Source organism: Saimiri boliviensis (assembly GCF_048565385.1).
Source record: "Saimiri boliviensis isolate mSaiBol1 chromosome 19 unlocalized genomic scaffold, mSaiBol1.pri SUPER_19_unloc_2, whole genome shotgun sequence".
NCBI classification, from domain to species: Eukaryota; Metazoa; Chordata; class Mammalia; order Primates; family Cebidae; genus Saimiri; species Saimiri boliviensis.
Genome location: NW_027412503.1, coordinates 1612551 through 1627432, shown reverse-complemented (window position 1 = coordinate 1627432; position 14882 = coordinate 1612551). Strand labels below are relative to the sequence as shown.

General features: G+C 41.3%; 1 non-coding gene across 1 annotated transcript; it reads left to right on the top strand.

The window, feature by feature from the left end:
* Positions 1 to 13297: 13297 nt before the first annotated feature.
* LOC141583291 (U6 spliceosomal RNA) lies at positions 13298 to 13404 on the top strand. The gene has a single exon (XR_012515970.1). It is a non-coding gene; the product is annotated as a U6 spliceosomal RNA (small nuclear RNA).
* The last annotated feature ends 1478 nt before the right edge of the window (positions 13405 to 14882 follow it).

Sequence of the window (14882 nt, the reverse complement as noted above, 5' to 3'; positions counted from 1 at the left end):
TTTATTATTGTACACCGTTGCTTCCCTGAAAGTAAAGGAGAATCCTTGGGGATCGTGATCTATTTCTCTTCACTTTTTCTGATTTCCCTTCCCATGGTCAGGATTTTTTTTTTTTTTTTTTTTGTAATTAAGTTCTGAAGTGCATGTGCAGATCTTGCAGGATTGATGCATAGGTAAGCACATGTCATGGTGGTTTGCTGCCTGCATCCCCCCATCACCTACATGAGGCACTTCTCCCAATGTTCTTGTGCTGTGTTTTTCAGCTCCGTGAAGTCATTTATGTTCTTCTCTAAGCTGATTATTCTAGTTAGCATTTCATCTAACCTTTTTTCAAGGTTTTTAGCTTCTTTGCATTAGGTTAGAACATGTTCCTTTATCTCAGAGAAGTTTGTTATTACACATCTTCTGAAGCCTGCTTCTGTCAATTCATCAAATTCATTCTCCATCCAGTTTTGTTCCCTTGCTGGTTAGGAGTTGTGATCCCTTGGAGGAGGAGAGTCGTTCTGGTCTGCGGCGATTTCATTTTTTGTGTATTTTTTTCTTCCAATCTTTGTGGACTTTTCTAAGTTTGGTCTTTGAAGTTGGTGACTTTTGGATGGGATCTCTGAGTGGATATTCTTTCTGTTGATGTTGAAGCTACGTCTTTCTCTCTCTTTCTGTTTTTTTTTTTTTTTTTTTTTTTTTTTTAAGTTTTTCTTCTAACAGGCCTCTCTGCTATAGGACTACTTGAGGTCGACTGGAGACTATGTTTGCCTGGAAATCATCTGTGGGGCTGCAGAATAGCGAGGATTGCTGCCTGTTCCTTTCTCTGGTAGCTTCATCCCGGAAGGGTACCCACCAGATATCAGCCAGAGCTCTCCTCTATGAGGTATCCTTCTGGATATACTGGGGTCAGTGAGCCACTTGAGGAGTTAGTCTCTCCCTTATCTGAGCTCAAGTGTGCTGGGAGCTTCATTGCTCCGTTGAAAGCTGCTGGGCAGGGACGTTTAAGTCTGCTGTAGCATAAGTCACTGCTACCCCTTTCCCAGGTGCTCTGTCCCTGGAAGATAGGGTTTATTTATAAGTCTCTGATGTGCTGCTGCCTTTTTGTCAGAGGTGTCCTGCTCAGCAAGGAGGGAGTCTAGTCGCAACCTGCCTGTAGAGGCACTGCTGAGCTGCTGTGGGCTCAGTCCAGATGCTGTGTAAACTTTGCTTTTGTTTACACAGGTAAGGTTAGAACTGCCTTGGCATTGACGGATGCCCTTCCCCTCACCGAGCTCCATCATCGCGGGTTGAGCTCAAACTGTTCTGCTGACTGTAAAACTGTCATGCCAGTGTGCTTCAGTTGGCTGGTCTTTGTTGTGGGACACCTGCCACTCAAGGTCACTTGGCTCCCTGCCTTCAGCTCCCCGTTTTTTCTGGGGAGTGGGAGGCTCTGTCTTGCAGGCGTTCCAGGTGCCAGCCAAAATGGCCACTGAGATTTGTGCTGAAAACTCATGGCACTGGCTGAAGTGGCCTCTTAGATTCATACTGGTCAGCCACAGCGCTTTTTGGCCCAGCTAAAATCTCCTGGTGCGGGATATAAAGACCATGGGACAAGTGCAGTATCTGAACTGAAGTGCAGGAGTGGCTTTAGAAGTTCTCCAATGGCCTCTGTTGGGTAGGAGGGACATCCTCCAGCCAGTTGCACTTCCCAGGTGAGTCAGTGCTCCACCCTGCCTCACTTTGCCCCCCTTAGGCTATGCTCACTGTTCAAGCAGTTCTATTGAGGTGAACCTGGTACTTCGATTGGAAATGCCGAGGTCACTTGCCTTCTGCATTGTTCTCACTGGGAACTGTGCTCCAGAGCAGTTCCTATTCTGCCATCTTGGCAGAAGTATGGAAGCTTCTAAAGAAGCTTTAAGTGCTAGTAAATATAGATTAAATGAATGAATGATAGATAAGCAAAAGAATTCGAGAAAGAAGGTAGAAGGGAAAAGGAAGCAGAGCCAGAAGAAAATGGAGGAGACCAGTGTGGGGGGGAGGAGAAGAGAGAGAACTAATGGCTGTCATAATTTTATTTAAAAAACATTATCTACAATAATTAGTATCACCCAATAGAAATGTGTTATTTAAAGGGAACACTCAACCCATCAACAATGAAAAGCAGCTAGGACACTGAAATTGATATTCCATATCATCAACTAAGTCAAATATATTTTATTAATAATATTTGATTGATTGATAAGAGAAGTAGCTTTTCTGTTTAGATTTTGAGAGATAATAAAAACAAATGCCAGTGTTTGCTATCCTTTCAAGCCATGTCCTCATATGTTTTAATTTTAGTGGGATAAGGGAAAAATGACCGTGGATAGTGACATTCCTCATTACTGTGACAACAGTCTCTCAAAGTTCTCACAGCACAATAATATAGTTTTAAAGACTCATTTATCAAATACTTTCACCCGATATTGAGAAAATATTTAAGGAGAATGAAACCAACTGGTGATTCTATTCTCATCATTTTTAAAGAATTTTTTTAAATTTTACTTTAAGTGCATAGTGTATCTGGCATTTCTCCTCATGTTATCCTTCCGCACCCTCCACTCCCTCCCCACCGCCCACTGTCCCTCTCCTAACCCCCACAACTGCCCCCAGTGTGTGATGCTTTTCTCCCTGAGTTCACGTGTTCTCATTGTTCCACACCCACCTATGAGTGAGAACATGTGGTGTTTGGCTTTCTGTTCTTGTGTCAGTTTCCTGAGAATGATGGTTTCCAGATTCATCTAAGTTCCTATGAAGGACATGAACTCATCGGTTTTTTATGGCTGCTTACTATTCCATGGTGTATATGTACCACATTTTCTTTGTCCAGTGCATCATTGATGGGGATTTGGGTTGGTTCCAGGTCTTTGCTATTGTATACAGAACTGCAATGAACATATGTGTGCATGTGTCTTTATAGTAGAACAATTTATAGTTCTTTAGGTATATACCCAATAATGGGATTGCTGGGTAAAATGGAAGTTCTATTTCTAGATCCTTGAGAAATCGCCAGACTGCCTTCAACAATGGTTAAACTAATTTACACTCCCCCAACTGTGTAAGAGTGTTCCTATTTGTTCACATTCTCTCCAGCGTCTGTTGTCTCTAGATTTTTTTGATGATCGCCATTCTAAATGGCATGAGATGATATCTCAATGTGGTTTTAGTTTGCATTTCTGAAATGACCACTGATGATGAGCATTTTTTCATATGTTTGTTGGCCTCATATATGTCTTCTTTTGAGAAGTGTCTATTCATATTCTTTTCCCACTTTTACATGCGGTTGTTTGTTTTTTTCTTGTATATCTATTTTAGGTCCTTGTAGATTCTGGATATTAGCCCTTTGTCAGATGGGTAGATCGCAAACATTTTTTCCCATTCTCTTGGTTGCTGATTCACTCTAATGGTGATCCTTTTGCTGTACAGAAGCTGTGGAGGTTAATTAGATCACATTTGTCTATCTTGGCTTTTATTGCTATTGCTTTTGGTGTTTTAGTTAGGAAGTCCATGCCTATGCCTATGTCCTGTATGGTTTTGCCTACATTTTCTTCTAGAGTTTTTATGGTGTTAAGTTTTATGTTTAAATCTTTGATCCATGTAGAGTTAACTTTAGTGTAAGGTGACAGGTAGGGGTCCAGTTTCTGCTTTCAGCATATTGCTAGCCAGTTTTCCCGACACCATTTATTAAACGTGGAGTCCTTTCCTCATCGGTTGTTTTGCCAGATTTGTCAAAGATCAGATGGTTGTAGATGTGTGGTGTTTCTTCTGGGGTCTCTGTTCTGTTCCATTGGTCTATGTCTCTGTTTTGGTACCAGTACCGTGCTGTTTTGATTACTATAGCCTTGTGTTATGGTTTGAAGTCTGGCAATGTGATGTCCCTGGCTTTGTTCTTTCTGCTTAGAATTGTCTTGGCTATGTGGGATCTCTTGTGATTCTATATGAAGTATAAAGTGCTTTTTTTTTCAGTTCTGTGAAGAAGTTCATTGGTAGCTTGATGGGGATAGCATTGAATCTATAATTACTTTGGGCAGTATGGCCATTTTCATGATACTGATTCTTCCTAACCCTGAGCATGGAATATTTCTCCATCTGTTTGTGTCCTCTGTTATTTTGTTGAGCAGTGGTTTGTAGTTCTCCTTGAAGAGGTCCTTTACATCCTTAGTTGTATTCCTTGGTATTTTATTCTCTTTGTAGCAGTTGTGAATGGGAGTTTACTCTTAATTTGGCTCTCTGTTTGTCTGTTGGTATATAGGAATGCCTGTGACTTCTACACAATTATTTTATATCCTGAGACTTTGCTGAAGTTGCTTATCAGTTTCAGAAGATTTTTGGACTGAGACGATGGTCTTCTAAATATACAATCATGTCATCTGCAAATAGAGACACTATGACTTCCTTATTTCATAATCGATTACACTGTATTTCTTTTTCTTGGCTGATTGCTCTGGCTAGAACATCCAATAATATGTTGAATAGGAGTGGTGAGAGAGGGCATCCTTGTCCAGTGCCTGATTTCAAAGGAATTCTTCCAGCTTTTGCCCATTCAGTATGATATTGAACTGAACAAGCTGTAGGCTTGTCATACATAGCTTTTATAATTTTATGCTAAATTCCGCTAGTACCTAGTTTATTGAGAGTTTTTACCATGAAGCGCTGTTGAATTTTATCAAAGACCTTCTCTGCATCTATTGAGATAATCGTGATTTTTGACTTTGGTTCCTTTATGTGATGGACTACATTTATGTATTTGCATATGTTCAACCAGTCTTGCATTCCTAGGGTGAAGCCTACTTGGTCGTGACGGATAAGCTTCTAGATGTGCTGTTGCAGTCAGTTTGCCAGTATTTTATTGAAGATTTTTTCATCGATATTCATCATGGAGATTGGGTTGAAGTTTTCTTTTTTAGTTGAGTCTCTGCCCGGTTTTGGTATCAGGAAGATGTTGGTCTCACAAAATGAGTTAGGAAGGAGTCTCTCTCTTCGTATTGATTGATAGTTTCAGAAGGAATGAAACCAGCTTCTTTTTGTATTTCTGGTAGAATTCAGCTGTGAACCCTCTGGACCTGGCCTTTTTTTGGTTGGTAGGCTATTGATTCCTGCCTCTACTTCAGCCCTTGTTATTGATCTACTCAGGATTTCAACTTCCTCCTGGTTTCGTCTTCGTAGAGTACAAGTGTCAAGGAATTTATTCATTTAGTCCAGATTTACTGGTTTATATGCATAGAGTTATTTGTAGTAATCTCTGATTGTAGTTTGTATTTCTGTGGAGTCAGTGATGATATCCCCTTTATCGTTTTCTATTGCATCTATTTCATTCTTCTCCCTTTTCTTTTTTATTAATCTGGCTAGGGCTCTGTCTATTTTGTTGATCTCTTCAAAAAATCTGCTCCTGGACTTATTGATTTTATGAAGGGCTTTTTGTGTCTCTGTCTCCTTCAGTTCTGTTCTGATCTTAGTTAATTCTTGTCTTCTGCTAGCTTTTGAGATGTTTTTGACCTTTCTCCTCTAGCTCTTTCAATTTTTATGATAGAGTGTCAATTTTCGATCTCTCCTTGCTTCTCTAGTTGGCATTTATTACTATAAATTGCCTTCTCGACACTGCTTTAAAAGTGTCCCAGAGATTCTGGCACGTTGTGTCTTTGTTCTCATTTGTTTCAAAGAACATCTATATTTCTACCTTCATTTCATTGTTTATCCAGTCAACATTCAGGAGCCAGTTGTTCTATTTTCATGAAGTTCTGCAGTTCTGAGTTAGTTTCTTAATTCTGAGTTCTAATTTGATTGCATATAATCTGAGAGATTGTTTGTTATGATTTCCTTTGTTTTGCATTTGCTTAGGAGTGATTTATTTCAAATTATGTGGTCAGTTTTAGAGTAGGTGCTGTGTGGTGCTGATCAGAATGTATATTCTATGGATTTGGGTTTGATATTTCTGTAGATGTCTATTAGATCTGCTTGGTCCAGATCTGAATTCAAGTCCTGGACCTCCTTCTTAATTTTCTGTCTCAATGATATGTCTAACAGTGAAAATGGAGTGTTAAAGTCTCCCACTGTTATTATGTGGGAGTCTAAGTGTCTTTGTAGGTCATTAAGGACTTCCTTTATGTACCTCGGTGCTACCCTGGTGCTCCTGTATTGACTGCATAAATATTTAGGATCCTTAGCTCTTCTTGTTGCATTGATCCTTTTACCTTTATGTAATGCCCTTCTTTGTGTCTTTTGATCTTTGTTGTTTTAAAGTCCATTTTATCAGAGACTAGGATTGCAGCTCCTGCTTTTTATTTGCTCTCAATTTGCTTGACACGTCTTTCTGCATCCCTTTATTTTTAGCCTACATTTGTCCTTGCACAAGTGATGAGTTTCCTGAATACAGCACACTGATGGGTTTTGACATTTTATGCAATCAGATGGTCTATGTCTTTTAATTGGGTCATTTAGTCCACTTACATTTATGGATAATTTTGTTATGTGTGAATTGGATACTGCCATTTTGATGCTAGCAGGCTGTTTTGTCCTTTAGTTGACACATTGTCTTCATTGTGTCGATGGTCTTTACCATTTGGTACATTTTTGGAGTGGTTGTTACTGATTGCTCCTTTCCTTGATTAGTGCTCCTTTCAGGAGCTCTCATAAGACAGGCCTGGTGGTGAGAAAATCTCTCAGTAATTGCTTGTCCATAAAGGATTTTCTTTCTCCTTCGAATGTGAAACTTAGTTTGGCTGGATATCAAATTCTAGGTTAACAGTTCTTTTCTCTAAGGATGTTGAATATTGGCCCCCACTCTCTTCTGGCTTGTAGGGTTTGTGTGGAGAGATCCACTGTGAGTCTGGTGGGATTCCCTTTGTGGATAACCTGACTTTCTCTTTTGCTGCCCTTAGCATTTTTTCCTTCATTTCAACCCTGGTGAATCTGACGGTTATGTGTCTTGGGGTTGCTCTTCTTGAGGTATATCTTTGTGGTGTTCTCCATACTTCCTGGACTTGAATAGTGGCCTGCCTTGCTGGGTTGGGGAAGTTCTCCTGGATAATATCCTGAAGAGTGTTTTCCAGCTTGCATTCATTCTTTCTGTACATTGAGGTACGCCTATCAAACGTAGATTAGGTCTTTTCACATAATCCCATATTTCTTGGAGGCTTTGTTCATTTCTTTTCACTCTTTTCTCTCTATTCTTGCCTTCTTATTTTACTTCATTGCATTGATTTTCAATCTCTGATATTTTTTATTCTGCCTGGTCAGTTTTGCTTTTGAAACTTTTGTATGCTTCATGAAGTTGTCGTGCTGTGTTTTTCAGCTCCATCAAGTCGTTTCTATTCTTCTCTAATCTATTTATTCTAATCAGTATATCATCTAACCTTTTTTCTAGGTTCTTAGTTTCTTTGCATTGGGTTAGCACATGTTCTTTTAGCTCTGAGAAGTTTGTTATTACCCACCTTCTGAAGCCGATTTCTGTCAATTCATCAGATTCATTCCCCATCTATCTTTGATCCTTAGCTGGTGAGGAGTTATGATCCCTTGGATGAGAAGAAGTCTTCTGGTTTTTGGTGTTTTCTTCCTTTTTGCGCTGGTTTCTTCCCATCTTAGTGGCTTTATCTACCTGTGGTCTTTGTACTTGGTGACTTTCAGGTGGGGTCTCTAAATGGATGCCCTTTTTATAGATGTTGAAGCTATTTCTTTCCACTTAGTTTTCCTACTAACAGTCAGGCCCCTCTGCTGCAGGATCACTGGAGGTGCTGTCAAAATCCCACTCACCTGGAGATCACCCGTGGGGCTGCAGAACAGCAAGGGTTGCTGCCAGTTTCTGCCTCCGCTATCCTCATACCAGAATGGTACCCACCAGATGTTGGCCTGAGCTTTCCTTTATGAGGTGTCTTTTTGTGTATATGGGGCTCAGAGTATTGCTTGAGGAGACATTCTGTCCCTTATAAGAGCTCAAGTGCTGTGCTGGGAGTTCTGCTGTTTCGTGCAGAGCTGCTGGGCTGGTACCTTTAACTCTGCTGCAGCTGAACTCATAACCTGCTGTTTTCCCAGGTGCTCTGTCCTAGGAAGGTCAGCCTTATTTATAAGTTCCTGCCATGCTGCTGCCTTTTTTCATGGATGCCCTGCCTGGCACAAAGTAGTCTACATCGGTAGTGGCAGACTTCCTTGGTATTGGGGGATGCCCTTCTCCCCACGGAGTTAGGCCATCCCAGTTCCAGCTTCGCTTGTTGTGAAACTCTTAATCCAGAGTGTTTCAGATTTCTTGTCTCGTGAGTGTGGTACCCGTCAAGCCAGATCACATCACCTGGTTTCCTGTCTCAGCCCCCTCCCTTTCAGTTGAATGGACAGCTCTGTCTCCCAGGCATTCCAGGCACCAGTTGAAATGGCCACCCAAACTTTTGTGAGTTTCTTAGTCCTGATGCATCCCTGGCTGAAACTGCTGAAATGAAAACTCATGACGCTTTTATGCTCAGGAATCTCCTTGTCTGTTGGCAGTGAAAACTTCTTTGGAAATGTAGTGAGCACTCACTCTCTGCGCTGTTCTTGCCTGGAACTACATTCTGAAGATGTTCCTATTCAGCCATCTTGGATCTTCCTTAATCTTATGATTTCTAAGAAAAACTCTATAAGTCCTATCTTATTTATTATTAATATTTTGAATTAAAAGCTTCTTTTGTATGATGTGTTTACACCACAGACATAATGGTGATTTTCTGGAGGATCACTAGAACTAGCATCAGACAACATAGGGAAAATTCTTCACAATATACTATATACATCTGTGTGTATTCCACACATGTACATATAAATACACACACACACACACACACACACACACACACATATATATATACACCTATATACTATATACTACACACACACACACACACTCACACGTTTATTTTGAAACAGAGTCTCACACAGTCTGTCGCCCAGGTTGGAGTGCAATGGCATGATCTCAGCTCACAGCAACCTCCACCTCCTGGTTCACATGATTCTCCTACCTAAACCTTTTGAGTAGCTGGGATTACAGGTGCACACCACCATTCCTGGCTAATTTTTTTTATTTTTAGTAGAGACGAAGTTTCCCTATGCTGGCCACACTGGTCTCGAACTTCTGACCTCGTGATCCACGCACCTCAGCAGCTAGGATTATAGGTGTGAGCCACTGCGCCCAGCCACATGTAGAAGTGCAGTACTACATAGAACACTGAACATTACATGCTGCTGGGATTACAGGTGTGAGCCACAGTATCCAGCTGCATATATTTTTTTTATTTCTCTTTTTAAGAATCCTGATCTTAAATGAGTTCACAGTTGGATGTAGAAGTGCAGTGCTTAGATGCAGATGTGTACATATAGAAGGATACAATACTTAGATGTAACAGTTATGAATAAATGTAATTCTTATAACTGACGATAACAGTATTAGAAAAGTCATATATTGATAAAAATTTCTTCAGAAAAAGGAACTTAAAAACTTAGAGGAACTGCTTCTGTTTAAATATATGCATAGCTAAGGCTCTTACAATGGTGTAGTTTATAGGATAGATATCAGAGTGCAAATCTAATTTTAAAAACGTAGTCAAAGGTATTAATCTTATATTTTATGCCTATGATTATTTTGTAATTCAGAGATAGGCTTTTCCAATTCCAAAATTCTTTAAAATCCTCTAGTGATTTATTTATCATGGTGTTTAAATCAATATTGAAACTTTCTGGAACTTACACTCTATTACGTTTGAAGTTTTGTCCAACTTTTTTTCAGTAACATATTCACCATGGGAATTCTTTTATTATGCAAATATACATCTTATGCTTTAAATTCAGAGGAAATTATGATATGTTATTCTATTTTGTGCTAACTAAAATGTTGCTTTTTTGACTTAGAGTTCTCTTAGCCATAAGAAAGAAAAAGATCTCTTGCATGAAAATAGCATGTTCTGGGAAAAAAATTGCCTTGCTTAGACTGGAACTAGACACAATTCAACAGCAGAACCTGCTAAGGGAAAAAAAAAATTTTGGAGGACATTGAAAGTGTGAAAGAAAAGAATGCTAATATTCTTAAGGCCATAAAATTGGATAAGGAAGAATGAAAAAAGACGGTATTTAAGGAGAGTGGACAGCTTAGCATTTTGACAACGAAGAATAAAATGGTCAGTTCTGAATTGGAGAATGTAAGACACAACTAGGAAACACTGGAAATGGAAATTCAATCATGTCCTTGTAGACTGGCTACTGCTCTACATGACTGTGACCAAAGCCAGATAGGAGAAAGCAACTTCTTTCCAGAGAACAAAACCTCAACAGGTTTATTTACAGGAGACAATGAATTCTCATACATCTAACCTGAAAGAGAACAGCAAGATTCTTTCTGAACAACTGTAATGCTTATTGTAAAAATTAACAGCCTAAAAATTCAGCTCCATCACATAAGATAAACTGTGAAAGAAAAGACAGGACAGGCTGCCATCTGTCCTGTTGGAGGAACTTAATTATTCCAGCCTGTGGGCATTGGAGAGTACAAACCGACCAGGGGCAGAAGAGTTCCCGCAGCACAGCACAGCTGCTTTACCAAATCATGGCCAGACTGCTTCTGTTAGCAGGCTCCTGATCCTGTTCCTTCTTACTGAACAGGACCTCCCACCTGGTGCTTACAGCTACCCTCGAAGGTGTTCCCTGGCCAATGGAGATTTGAAATATTCCTTAGACAGAGCTCCCACAGAGAAAGGCAGGCCACCATCTTTGCTGTTTGGATGACTAGGTTCTGGCCTTAGGGCTTTGTAGAACCCAAGCTGACCAGAGGTGTAAGTGGTAGCTCAGCACAGCAGAGCCACCTTGCAAAAACATAGCCAGACCCTTGTTTAAGTCAATCCCCAACAACATTCCTTATCACTGGGTACAGCCTTTCAACAGGGTCTCTGGCTGCCTTCACTGCTGTTCTCTGGCTGACAGATGTTTCAGGCATCCCTGATTCAGAGATTCCAGAGAGAGGACCAGACTGTAATCTTTGTTGTTTGGGCAACTCAGCCATTTCAACCTTGGGACTTCAGAGTGTCTGAGGCAACCAGGGGCTGAAGTGAACCCCCAGCACAGCACAGCTGCTCTACAGAAACATGGCCAGACTTTTTTAAAAGCAAGTCTCTGATCTTGTTCCTCCTGACTAGACAAGACTTCTGAACTTGTTTCCAGCCACCTCTCGTAGTTGTGTCCAGATTGGCAACAGGATTGTACCTCAGTGTTACAGGTGTCCCAGAGGAAGAGGCAGGCTATTATCTTTGTCTTTTTGCAGGCTTCGCTAGTGATACCTTGAGTCGCTGGAAGATATGAGGCAATTAGGGACTGGAGTGGACCCCCAGTATACCACAGCAGCCTTATGGGAAAGTGGCTGAACCGTTACGTGGGTGCTGGTTTCCATATCTCCTCGATGAGCAGGTCCTCCTGGCTTGGGTCTTTATCCAGGACCCCACTGAAACCATCAGGCCAGTAGCAACTTGGCAATTTCTTGGACAGAGCTTCACAGATCGACTGAAATCCTCTCTGCCACTGCCTCTGCAGTGGATCTGCCCTTGTTACCTTCAGAATATCAAGAAAGCAAAGACCCTAAGTGCCATATTGATAACTCTAACAAGCTGCAGTTGACCCAAGAACAAGGCAGTCCATCTCTTGTGGATACCACATACCCCCCACTGCTTATTACTGGACAGGGAACTCTGGCTTGGGCCCAGAGAACAGACCCTCTATCCTGGGATGATTACACTAAGTGATGGCTAACTCACATCTCTCTGGGGTAGAGCCCCCAGGAGACAAGCAAAGTGATGGAGCAGGAAGCCAGCTGATGTGAAGCCCAGAGGGCAGGCACAGCTATCTCTCTAGGCTCTACTGGGTCTTATGAGACACTTTATCCCAGCACTTTAGGACTGTGGAGGTCTGATCAGCCACATCTCATGTGAAGATTGCCCAGCAGAGATCAGGTATGTGATTTTCCCTATTAATAAAAGGAGACTTGCTTAAAAAAGAAGTCTGGCGACGTTTTTGTAAAGCAGCTGTGCTGTGCTGGGGCCTCACTTTTCAGAGAGTTATCTGAGGCGTGATATCTACTGGGCATTCTTGCACATGAGATGAAGCTGGTCTGACCTCAGCACTCCTTAGTCTGCTTGCCTCTCCCAGGGCCCCAGCCTGGCCACACCTGCCTACAGGGCACTCTCAGCTGCCCACACCTTTGTTTCTGTGCCAGTGGACCATGCCTGAGCTGTGAAGAGATGCAGCAAAGCGGACCCTTCAGGCACGCAGCATCCTCTACATTGCCTCTCCATACTGAAGCTCTTTATACACAAACGTCCTACATCACTTTGCTGGTGTGTGTTTATATGAGTGGATTTTGCTGTCCTTGCCCTACCAGCACATGGGAATGTAGCACGCACTTCAACCCACACCAACTGCCATTGAAGAAAGAGCCATGGTAGGCAGAGGAACAAAATCACAACCTCTGCCAACACCTTCTCCTTGTGCTAATTCTGTGCACGAAAAGGGAATGCTAATATACGTTGAGTGGTCGTTGCTGCTTAGGGGGTCACAGAGATGGCACCCAGACATGCACAGGCCAGCACCCTGGCCTGAAACAACACTACCTCCAGTGCAACAGCACACACAGCAGGGGTCTTCTGGCCGCCACCAAGCTGTCTTGCCTCCACCACTTCCACCACTGGGCAAATGCCAAAAGGGAAGCAGGCAGCTTTGCATCTGCTAGCACTCTGCCAACACCTGCCACACTTTGCTTCCTTCAGTGCAGTAGACTCCAAACTTCAAGGAGCCAGAGAACAAAGTTGAGACCCAATATAAGTTTCCCAGAATTAAAGCACACAGTCCAGGAATTGAGAGATGAATGTTGGCCCACTGAAATCCTCCAAAACCAAAGGCAGCTGCCTTCTTCTACCTTAAACCACAATCAAACCCTCCTGATCATCAAACATGATAAAAGAAAAATACCCTGTGCAAAGGTTAGCAACTTCAAAGGTTGAAGGTGAATAAGCTCATAAAGATGAGGAAGAATCAGTGCAAGAACACTGAAACTCAAAAAGTCAGCATGCCTTCTTTCCTCCAGATGATTACATCAACTGTTCAGCCTGTTCAAGTTTTCAGAACTGGCCAGAGGCTGACATGTCTGCAATGATACAAGTAGCATTCAGAATGTGGGTAGAAACAAAGTTCACTGAGTGAAAGAAGTATGTCAACATCCAATGCAAGGAGGCCAAAAATAATTGTAAAACATCGCAGGAGCTAACAGGCAATATATCCAGTATAAACAACATTACTGGTGCTCACTTTGGCAGCACATATATTAAAATTGGAATGATTCAGAGAAGATTAGCATGGCCCTTGCTCAAGGAGGAACTAAAAATTCAGGAAGCATTGCATATTTGTAGAAAAAATCAATATCGTGAAAATGACCATACTACCCAAAGTAATTTATAGATTCAATGCTGTCCCCATCAAGCTACCAATGACCTTATTCACAGAACTGGAAAAACCCACCTTAAACTTCATATGGAAGCAAAAGAGAGTGTGGATATCCAAGACAATGCTAAGCAAAAAGAACAAAGCCAGAGGCATCATGCTACCCGATTTCAAACTATAATACAAAGCTACAGTAATCAAAACAGCATGGTACTGGTACTAAAACAGAGAAATAGACCAATGGAACAGAACAGAGGTCCTGGTGGCAATGGCACACATCTACAACCATCTCATCTTTGACAATCCTGAGAAAGACAAGCAATGGGAAAAGGATTTCTTGTTTAATAATTGTTGGGAAAACAGGCTACCAGTGTCCAGAAAGCAGAAACTGGACCTCTTCCTGACACCTTACAGTAGAATTACCTCCAGATGGATTAAAGATCTAGACATAAGACCTAATGCCATAAAAAAATCTAGAAAAAAAATAGGCAAAGCCATTCAGGACATAGGTGTAGGCAAGTACTTCATGACTAAAACACCAAAAGCATTGGCAACAAAAAGGAAAATAGACAAATGGGACCTTATTAAACTCCAGAGCTTATGTACAGCAAAAGAAACCATCATTAGAGTGAGCCAGCAACCAGCAGAATGAGAAACAATTATTGCAATCTACCCGTCTGACAAATGGCTGATATCCATAATCTACAAAGAAATAAAGCAGAATTACAAGGAAAAAAACAAGCAAACCCGTTCAAAAGTGGACAAAGGATATGAACAGACACTTTTGAAAAGAAGATATATATGAGGCCAATAAACATGTGAAAAAATACTCATCATCACTGGTTATTAGAGAAATCAAAACCACATTGAGATATCACCTCATGCCAGTTAGAATGGTGACCATTAAAAAATCTGGAGACAACAGATACCAGAGAGCATGTGGAGAAATAGGAACACTTTTACACTGTTGCTAGAAGTACAAACTAGTTGAACCATTGTGGGAGGCAGTGTGACACTTGCTCAAGGGCCTGGAAATTGTAATTCCATTTGACCCAGCAATAGCATTACTGGGTATATACCCAAAGGATTATAAATCATTCTATTATAAAGAAACATGCACACATATGGTCACAGTGGCACTGTTTACAATGGTAAAGAACTGAAAACAGCCCAAATTTCCAGAGATGGTAGACTGGACAAGGAAAATGTGACACACATACACCACGGAATATTATGCAGCCACAAAAAACGATGAGTTTTTGTCCTTTGTAGGGACATGAATCAGTCTGGAAACCATCATTCTCAGCAAACTGACAGAAGAACAGAAAATCCAACACTGCATGTTCTCACTCATAGGCAGGTGATGAATAATGAGAACACATGGACACAGGGAGGGGAGCATCACACACTGGGGTCTTTTTGGGGGTGGCCAACGGGGACACCAG